The sequence below is a fragment of the Cyprinodon tularosa genome, unplaced genomic scaffold (genome assembly GCF_016077235.1).
Source record: "Cyprinodon tularosa strain WSP-4 unplaced genomic scaffold, ASM1607723v1 ctg216, whole genome shotgun sequence".
NCBI classification, from domain to species: domain Eukaryota; kingdom Metazoa; phylum Chordata; class Actinopteri; order Cyprinodontiformes; family Cyprinodontidae; genus Cyprinodon; species Cyprinodon tularosa.
Window position 1 is genome coordinate 826,098 of NW_024038801.1, and position 11,376 is coordinate 837,473.

Below are 11,376 nucleotides of genomic sequence, written 5' to 3' on the forward strand. Positions count from 1 at the left end.
CAGACTCCTCACTGGAACAGGAGAAAGATCATTGGAACTGACTGTAATCAACCAAACCAACTTACCAGAGAAACAGAAATCAAACTGCAAACAAACAGCAAAGAAACAATGATCAGCCATGATAGCTGGAATTGAGCCCAATATAAGGGAAACTGGCCGGTGGGTGAGATGAGTGATAATTGGGAGCTGGAGAGAGTTAAGCAGGTGAAAGGCATGAGTAATTTCGATGAGCTATCCGGGCAGATCATGACAGATATTGGATATGAGAAATTTAGCTCCCTGAACTAATCTGCACTTTATAGAATGGAAACGTTCATTTCAGTTCTAAGCTGCTGCTCATTTACTGTGTAAAAGCTGTACAAAATGTAATGTTTTGCATACACTGTGTATAAAAAATTACAAAAAAAATTGTCTAAGTCAAATCAGCCTTCTGGTATTAATGGAAATAAGTAAAAAGTTATTTAATTAAGTGTATTTTGTCAGGACTCCTGTCTATGTGTTTGTGTTTCTGTGTTTGTCTCCATTCCTCCACCAGGAGGCGCCTGGTTCTGGTCCGCCTCCTCACACACCTGCTGATGGTTTCCTCATTAACTGAGTGTTCTTAAGCTGCTGACTGCCACTACCTCGACGCCAGAGTGTTTGCAAGTTTTGGGAAGTCATCCTGCAAACTGGATTTTTCGGAACTTCTCTCCCTGGAAGGATCAACAGAGCTTCAAGCTGAGCTGGGGTTACAAACAGGAGGTTTGGACCCACTTTCCCAAGAGATCGTTTGAGCTTCACACTGAGAAAAGGATTCATCTCCACTACGACCTGTTCAAGTACTGCAGGAAATCTGAGTGGCAGTCAGCTTCTCCGTTCACCTACAAACAACCACATTCTGGGTAAACCCTGTTCCGCCCTCCACCGAATCAGACAAACACTGGAACAACCGCATACAGACTGGAGTCAAAGATTCAACAACTTCTCTGGAAACGTGAGTCAGCAACCAGGTCTTCTTCTCCGAGTTCACGAATCAAATTTCCCACTGAGCCTGAACTAATCGCTGTGTCTTCCCCTCACTTTACAGTTCCAGTTGAGCAGCATTTGGGTCTGTACTTTAGTAAAATCATGACATATTTAACCTTAATTTGAGTAGGTAACTAAAAAGATTTACCAATGGAGTGAGATTTTTTACTCTTAAAATAAGATAATTGGATAATATTCACTCTAAATAAGACAAGACAACAGTTTTTTTTTTCTTATTTTAAATGTAAATTGTCTTGTTCCATTGGCAAAGTGTCTCACTTACCTCCTCAATTCAAGAAAAAAGGAATTGATTTGAGGGAAAAAAAAATCTGTTTGCTGTGTGTTGTTTTGTGCATATTGTCATAAATAGAACAGACAATGTAAAACTGATTGAGCTGTGTTTAGGAAAGTTGACAAAATTTTAATGGACAACACTGAGCATGGTTCTGTTGGATGCTCCTTCCTGTTAAAAGGGAGTTTTTCTTCTCCACTGTCACTACAAACATGCTTGTTTTGAGGGATTGCGAAAGACCAGATCATCTCACCGGATGATCTGGTTGAAATGTTTCTGTAACGTGATCTGAGATGTCATCATTTGAATAAACTGAATTGAATTGTAGGTTGCTGCAAAAGCAAAAGGCTTGTGTGTAACCAATGTAAATCCAAGACATTTTTTAAATCTTTTTCATTTTAGAAGTGTTCTTCAGAGTCTGGACAAACCGTACTGAGACCCCACTGCTGTTTACTTATGTCGGCTGGTTTATGGGCAGGTATGAAAGCCCTGACAGAACCGCACATGACCAGAGACTGAGACTCCAGCCTGTTTCTAGAGCAGCTCTATTTTCTGCAATAATTCTTCTTTCTGATTGGCCAACCACTGACTAAGGAGGATGGAATATTTACCTTTACAGAGACAATTCTTCTTCATACCCCCACATTTCAGTTTCATGTTACGGTCGCCCCCTCCAGCAGCTCTATTGTTCAGAATAGATGCAATTCTCTCCCAAACTGTAGCCTTCAAGCTAAATTCAGTTATTAAACTGTCGTGGACTGGAGCACACTCAGCAGCTGAAGCAGACAATAGTGTAATCAGCAGTGAACCGAGGGGGCACACAATCCTTTTCCTGAGGAAACAGGCTGGGGGAGGAGGGGGGATATGAAGGATGCTACCTGGAAACCTGCCTGACAGTTGTTTCTCTCTGTCCTCTTCCTTGCTGGCAGCACTCAGCAATATTAATCAAAGTCTGATTCCTGCTCAATTATTCTCAGAAACAACCACCAAATAACAGCCTTGAGCAGAAAAATATAAACTTATACATTAAAGAGATTGCCTAAAAGACATCTGTATACTCCGCCCCAGAAAATATTCCTCCCTTTTAGGCCTCGTACACATTTGTCATGGTGGTGATGCGGCAGAAAGAGGCAGTTCTCAGTAATTCAAGGACCTTAGCATCCAGACATCATGCAAACTAACATTAGCTGAACTAGACGGAGCACTTCATGACTACTAGCCTTGAGAGTCGGTTCTGATTCATGCTAAAACGTAAACACTGTTATTTTAATGCTTTCTGTAGGGCATTGGTTCCACAATTGGGTGCTCACAGATCAATGGCAAATTTCTTCTGAATGAAGCCAAAATTGGAGGCTTCTGTGGTTTGTTAGAGTTTTAACCTTCACAGGTTTGTTTACTTCATGGTTTTTACTAGAAAGGTTGATCAACTCAGGCTTAAATGACTTTGGATCGTCTTGTTGAAACGTTTCTAGTCAAGGTAAAAAAAAGTTTACAAGAGGTTATAATTTTATGCTGTAGGAATTTTAAAGGCCACAGCCTCAGAAAAACATCTGAGGAGGCCTCAGTCTGTGCTCAACACCAATAATTTCGATTTTTTTTCCCCCTTCCTGCTCATTTACTTTTGTTTTGAGTTTTGAGTTAGTGTTTTTTTATCCTCTTTCACGCTGCTCGTGTCCCGCCTCAAAGTGCAACATCATCGGATCTGTTGCTTTGAGAAATCAGATTTGCGGTCGCATTTAACTGTATAAAGAGCAGCCCTCAGAGAATATTAACAGGCAGCTACTTCGAATTTTGTTTAAAAATTAGGACACAAGTTGGTTTAAAAAAATTAGAGAGTCACTGAACAATGTGTTGGTTAAACATACAGAGCTTTATCAGCTAAAAATGGCAACAGATTGTAAGTTTATACAAGTTAGTAATATAACGCAAGACGCTTGAAAAAACATTGTTTGTTCTTCTTTACTAGTTAAAAGAGAAGGCTTGGTTTCTCAGAGGACCATGACTCCCAGCTACAGGTTAAAATTAACATGTTTTCTTATTGTATAGATAGAATCAGACTGCAGAGCTTCTACATATGAAATTCTGTTTCTGGCATCATTATATTAGTAAAGAGGTTCATAAACCTTTTTAAACAGAGCACAGAGAGAAGTAGGGAGAGCTGCAGATTTAAAGGTAAAACAGATTTACTGGGATATGCAACATGCAATAAAATATATCTCCAACTTTACCAGAAAGTTTACAAGAAAAATATGTTTTGCTATATTTAAAATGAAGCATATCCATATTTTTCTGAATGGATGGATGGAATTGAAATTGTGCTTTCAAAGAATTCATGATTTATTGATTTAGGTATCAGAATTGGCGGTTATTTGTTATTATTTTATACATTAATGTTTTTGGGCCCTGTATATGTAATGCACTAAAAGGAATCTTTCTAACTATCTATACATATAAATATCAGTGTATTGTGGTTCTCTTGTGTTCTCATCAATACGAAAGCATTAAATGAATATACGTTTGAGCTAATTTTTTGGAAAATACAAAACAATGAAACTAAAATGAGAAAAAGCACATAAATCATAATGTTAGAGATTGGACTAACTGCAGAACTAATACTGCAGAATGAGAGAATAGTGATGGAATGATGAAAAGGGGTCCTTTATGTCCTCCAGCAGTCTAAGCCTATAGAATAGAATTAAATTGTATTGTCATTACATTGTCACAAGTACAAAGCAACGTAATTCACTCTCTGCATTTATCCCATTCCTTTGGGGAGTAGTGGGCTGCCATTGTGCGGCACCAGGGGAGCAGTGTGCGGTTAAGGGTCAATATAGGGCATAAATCAAAATTACCTGCGACAAGCTCACTGCAACACACTGCTGCGGGAGTACAACCAGCTCTTTACCCAGCGACTAAGTACACATCAGTGGTTTTAAATTTTGTATATTTTTATATACCAAAATATTCCTTATTTTTTACAACTGAATTCAAAAATACTTTATGAAGCTTAAAGGGAAATTACGATCTCCTTGAACTGTGATAAGAGTGGAAAAGAGGGAGGGAGGGAGCCAAGGCCATATCGTTCACCCCTAACTGGCATTATGAGTTGGTATAAAGATGGGTCCATTCAGTAAAGCTTAGGGTCCACCATGATGGAGGCAGAATGTTCTGTTTGCTCCGGTTATTTATCCAGCTTTCATCTCTTCCCCCTCTGCACATCCCTGTGCTCTGGCATGTTATTAAAAACAAACAGCTCGATTCTCTTTAGATTACCACCATCTTTGGGGTTGCTCGACCTCCCGTCCAGATAGAACCCACAGAAATCAACCACAGTCCACGACCAGGAACCAGGTCAGGATGATATGAACCTTACAAACCACTAATGCTTATTTGTCATAAAAGGAGACAAAGTGCAATGTGGTGATTTGTCACAACTTTGGGTCTGAAATACAAGATTAAATTAACTCAATCTGTATGCTGTTAAATTATTATTAGGCATGTGAAAAACTTATATCACGTAATTCAATTCAATAATCTAGTTTATTGATATAGCGCCAATTCACAACACGTCATCTCCCTGTCTACTTTTGAGGTTAGGCTTTAAACTTTCCTTTTTGATAACGCTTATAATTAGAGTGGCTCAGGTTATCCTGAGCTATCTCTATAGTTATGCTGCTATAGTCTTGGACTGCTGGAGGACATAGGGACCCCTATTTCATCATTATGCTCCATTCTATTCTCCCACTCTGCAGAATCTACTAGTTCAATCTCCAACAATATACTCTCTACTCTTTCTCATAGTAGCCTAATTTGGTCTGTTCCTGTTTTGCTGTGACACTTGTTCAGTGTAGTCCTATTTCTCTGACTGTGACTGGCTGGATGTGCTCTCTTCATCCTCTGACATTGGAGCTGGCTCGGAGCTCGTCTGCCTGGCTGTATGTTTCCGCTACAGGGTTGCCTTTTGTATCTCTGCTTCGGTCTCCTTGAACCCCAGTCGGCCTCAGCAGATGGCCGCTCACCCTGAGCCTGGTTCTACTGTCGGTTTCCTCCGGTTAAAAGGGAGTTTTTCCTCTCCACTGTTGCTACAAGCATGCTTAGTGTGAGGGATTGCCTCTGAGTCAACGAGTCGATGCAATCAACTGGTTTTTGAATCAATTTGACTTTGAATCAATTTGACTGGATGATCTGGTGAACTGTAAAGTGCCTTGTTGTGAATTGGCAGTAAAGGTCAAAGGTTGTTTGAATCTCAGACATTTAGTTTGTGGTATCAACAAGTGCATAAGATTAAAGACAAGTTTTTATCCGAAGAGCAGACACAAGGTAAAGCCCATAAAATGTCCCCATGATAATGAAGTTAATGCAAGGATGAGACGTTTCATTGGAAGAAAATGAATAATAAAACCTTTGCTCTCCAAGACAAACAGAAGGGTTTATGATTAAGTTCCCCAAAAGGAAGGCAGACAAAGACCAGGAGTTCTGGACCGGTCATGACAGGAACCAACATGGAGGAGAAGAGTCATGATCCAGTTAGCTAACAATCAGAAGACCCAGCTTGTAGAAAATGTGAGACCAAACATGACAGTGAACCCGACTGGCTAAGAATCAAGGTCTGTCAAGGCGTGGGTCTAGTCAAAGCCCAAGTCTTGATCTTATTGACCAGACTAAACATGCAGGCATGTACTTATCTATTTCCTCAGATAGAAAACTGAAAACAGATGCTTTTTTTCGGTGTTGTTAAACCTTAGGATAACACCTCTGATTTGCAAACTTTTCTTCCTAAAAGAGTCAATATTTAACAGGATGTCTGGTTTTCACCCCAATGTAGCTCATTAGTCTTATTTGAGTAAAACTACTTCAAATCAGTGGAATAGATTGTCATCATTTGATGATAAGTTAAAATGTATTCTGAAAAACCTTTTTCATTTTGGAGTTTTCAGCCAGTCTTAGTTGTTGTTAAAAATGACAGATTTCAGCTGTTCATCTATGAGAGAATTACCTCTTGATGAATTGAAGTATGACTGGGCGGCTAATGGAAGAATGTGATTCTCCAGTCTCCACTTTGGGCCTGCACTGCCTGTTCTTTATGCATTAGGCCAGAGCACTCAGGACAGCTCAAGCTAATTCTTTCCCTGAAGAAAGTAATTAGAGCGGCGTACTCATCTAATGCTCAGAGGAGGCCGAGCGTCAGTAGGTGGCTGAGAGAATTAGAGTTGGGGAGGTTGGGGGCAAGGAAGGAACACAGAGAGCAGAAACTGATGCTTTTTTAGCGCCAAGCATCTCTAAAAGCCATTGTATCCGCGCCCAAGGATGAGTGGTAAGGTTTATCGGCTGGTTCTGGATAATAAGAGGGAATTATTTAGCTAGTAGCAAAGGGACACAATGGAGGGTTAAAGAGCAGAACATCTGTGTCCGCTCAGGGCAGATCTATTCAGTGTCAAACATTTTGGGATTCTACTTTCTGATTTTTACGTCCATAACGTTGGATATGCGTTAACCTCCCAGTCCAAAGGGCGGTTTAAACGATTTCATGCTGGTTTATTGACAGGATACTTGACACAGACATGGTAGCTAGGAGCTGTCCAGTGGAAACAAGGAGGAACAAGTAAGTATGGCGTTCGGTGCACATTCACCACATAATGATTATGAACAGAAAAGCTAGTAACAAATCATTTTTGGCCAGATGCAGTCCTTCTACAGTTATGAATTATCAAAAGGTACTCTGAAAGTTACTGACATTTAACAAACTGCTTTTTTCAGAATAGTATGTGTCAGAGAGCCTCCCAACCCATCAATCCCTGGTTTAGTAGTATAAGCCTGGCTACTAATTTCTTTAATCCGAAAATGAACTCCTCCTCAAAAACGGAATATACTGTATATATACGGTATATATAAATATATTTACAATTTTGTTATTGATTACAGACGTTGTTAAAAACCTAAGTGAACAAAATCAATCTAAGTTATTGTTATATTTTTATTGATTTAAGCTTAATACATTATAGCACAGTATTTTGTCAGTACAGTATTTAATTGCTTTTCTTTTAACTCTTCACTAATATGTTATTCTTATACATTTTTCTATAATCTTTTTGCTGCTGCAACACCAGGATTTCCCCCTAGTGGGACAATATAGGTATTTTCTATTCTATTCTATTCTATTCTATACTATTCTATTCTATTCTATTCTATTCTATTCATTTGTGTTACAAGGACAGACCAGTAACGGGTACAGTGATGAAAAAGTGATGGACTAGAGACGGACCCATGACAGGAGGAGAGATGGGACCGAAGACAGACCCGAGACAGACGAGAGATGGGACCAGTGACAGGAACCTTGACTGACCGGTGACGGGACCCATGATGGACCGGTGACTGCAATGGTGATGGACCAGTTATGGGACCAGTGATGGGACCGTTGATTGGACTCATGATTGGGCAAGACGTACCAGTGACAGACCAGTTACAGGACCGATGACGGAAGGGTGACGGACTGGAAAACAACCTCTGATGGACCCGTGATGGAGCAGTAACAGGACCTGTGATGGGACCAGTGATGGACCGAAGATGGAGACAGACGAGAAATGGAACAAGTGACGTACCAGTGACAGACCAGATACGGACCAGAAAAAATAGTAGAACTTCAGATCCCAGCATTCATAGCTTTGGATACTTGAGTTTGACCCAAACCCTGAGAAAAAGACTGTTGCTGAAACCTGGTTCCTTTCTCCTGTTGATGTACAGCTTCTCTTGTGTCCAAGAAGATCCACTACCCTGAATCTGTTCAGCTTAAGTCAGTTCAATAATTAGTATTTCACATTTCACACTTAGCCTTGTTTTTCAGCTTGCAAAGCCCTGGCCACACACACTATTTGCCTAACAGGCTTAAACCCATTGCTTGCCTTGTTAAGGGACTGGGAATTATTCAATTCCTGTGAATTACAGTTTGTTCTTTGCTTTGATTGGGAAGGCCTGGCTTAGATACACCCCTTCATTCATTAATGCTACAGGGCGGCTCTTGAAAAAAGGTATCTTCTGCAGATTGAAAGTGTTTGGCTATTGATCACATATATTTAGGTAGTGCACAGATTTGGTCATTTAATTATAAATACCTCAGTTAATTAATAAAAGCCCTTGTGGATTTAATAGCTATCTATAGCCAAACCAGGTTATTAATTTCCAACTCCTGAGGGGCCGCTACACTAATTTTAGGCATGAGGTGTTTCCCTGAAAGAAGGCTGGAGGATTATTTACCCAAATCCTGTCCAATCTTCAGAGGGTAGGACATAGATTTAAAAACAATCCCTGAAGTAACAAACAGAGAAGGTTTGCTCAGTTTTGTATTTTATAAAAATAAATGTAGATATTTTAGTCCTCATTTATTTCTTGATTGCATTATCATATCAAAATCAGTAATTTATAAAGCTGAGCTACAAATAAGCACTTGGTCTTATAAATGAAGCAATGAATGAACCAAATGAAAAGAGAAATTAAGACATCAACAGACATATTTTCTCTATAAAACCTCTTAAAGAGGAAAAGCAGACCATCTGCTCCAGTGTCAAAGTAAAATAAAACAGTCATGAGGCAAGAGAAAAAATACAAAACCCCAGATTTTCAGTCACGGACAGAAACAAGCAGAAACTGGCCTTGACTTGATCAACACATCAATGCTCCTTTTGTTCCTCGTCGCTTCATTTGCCAGACAAAGCAACACGGTCTCCGGGGGTCGTTACCAGACCTGTCTGAATCGACGGCCGGCCTCAGTTTGGACCCGCTGTGACCACAGTCTGATTCAGTTACAGCAGAGAGGCGCGGAGCTGCAGGTGGTGGAGAGGCCTGTTCTCAAAATCACACACTGACACCTACAGTCACTGCATTAACACAACCCAAGGATGGCAGCTACATGGTCTCCTGGTTGCGTCTACCTCAGCGGCGCCATAATAAATAGGTGGCAAGACAAGCAGAGGGGCAGCTACCTGCGAGGCGGGTCAAACGCTGAAGCGCAGTCATGCCGTCAGCGGCGTTGGCCTCATTCATCTCGCTAAAACATGCATGACTAGTGTTTTACTCTATAAATACCAGCGTGCTGTCAAACTGTCAGCTGGATTAGCTGGTGTGGAGTGCATGAGTCGGCCCCAGGGCAGCCCAGGGGTCCAGCGGGTAAACTAACCGCTCACTTATACCTTAAGCTTGGAATGAACCAGATTCATCTGACTTCTATTTTGTAAGGCAGATATTTCAAAAACACAGAGTCCTGTTTGGTGCATGAAGGAATATGTCAGTTACAGCACAATAACAGCAACAACAAAATGATGTAAGGTAGCGAGTACATGCTGGGTCTTAGAAGTAGGAAACAGAAGCAGATCAAACGGACTCTCCGAGGGTTTTCTTAACAGCATGGCAGTGACGTTCAGATCAACTGGAACGTGTCAATCTCTAGGATGAACCATTAAAGTCATTTCTAAATTCATCCAACTTTGAAATAATAGGAAAAAAATGGCCTTTGATCACATTTAGACATGCTGCATTTTTTTAGTGGTGTCAAAAAGAAGCTTCTTTTCAGAATATCTAAAGTCAAGGTGACGTTTTAGGAACAAACCCACTGTGTTTGTCAGTTTGGTTGATTATGACCCTCAGGTCAGTTTCTCTCAGGAACAACCAACTGCTATTGTTCGTTATGATCAGACTGTGATCCACTGCTAAACTTAAGAAAAGTTAGGTGGAGGGAAAAACACTGTGAAAGGACAGTGTTTCCTTCAAACTAGAATGTGAACAAAACTTACACAGTGTGGCAGCTGGAGTCAGTGCTTCAAGAGCCTTCAGATGTACCCATGGACATCATCTTAACAGGAATAAGAAGTTTATTGTGTGTCACCTTGAAGCTTATTGTCTCTTTTATGCTTTATATGCTGATGCTGAGTGCTTTTCACTGCACCGCACTGCTTCAAGGATCGTCTTGGCTTAATTCCACCATGAAAAACCTTTGCCAAAACTTTGAATCAGTATGACTGGATGATCTGGTGAATTGTAAAGTGCCTTGAGATGACATGTGTTGTGAATTATAAATAAACTGAATTGAATTGCCACAGAAAAGCAAAAGGATCTGTTCACCGTATACGTAGAGCCAGCATTGACTGTTGCAGCGCAGAAATTACGGGCGCCATCTTGGGGAGGTCAACTTGCCACCCTAACCTGCTGCTTTAAGCAGAACAGAAGAAGGATGCCTCAGCACTGCAGCGTATTTTTGTTTAAATCGACAGACTGCTGACATCAGGGCGCGAGGGATAACTTTGTGAAGGCATCAGAGCTTTGTAAGACATTACTAAATAAACAGCATATATACACTAGATAGAATAAAAACGTCCTTTATTGTCCCACAATAGATAAATTGTGGTGATACAGCAGTCAAAGATTACAACAAAAGTGGTCACATTAATGTGGGCCTTAAAAAGTGTAGAAAAATAATACAATAAGTGACAGAGTTAAAAATGATATCCAATCAAGTTTTATAAACACACAGAGTTAATGATTTGCACTGGTTCTGGTACAGGTCCGGGACTCGATTCAAAGAGTTCTCTGCAGAGAGGGATAGTTTGGTTAGCCAGGTAGCTATGATGTCTTGACAGAGTTTGATTCTGAGTTGTACCTGATGAGGTTCAGACTGATCGGTGGAGAGAGGGAACCGGTTGAGTCCAGAGACTGAGGGTTCAGCAGAGAGTTTAGCAGCGGCAGAGCTTAGCTTCAGGCTAGCGAGGTTCAGACCTTGAGTTGTTCTCCAAGTTCTCTCCTGAGAACAAGCAGGGAGATTTAGACTGAGGATCTTCAGGTTTGGCTTCTCAGAGCAGGCAGGCAAGTTTCCAAACATGAGCTCCTCCAGAGCTCGATCAGGTTTTCCTAAGAAGCAGAGAAGACAGAGGCAGGTTAGAATCAGGGTTACTCTCCAGAGCAGACAGAGATTCTATGTGCAGACTGAGGCTCAGGTTCTGCTAACCAAAACTGGTCAACACTCCGACGCTGAAAGGAAGTCAAGCCGCTGCTTAAGTAGCTGGTCTCCTGATGAGATGAATCAGCCTCAGGTG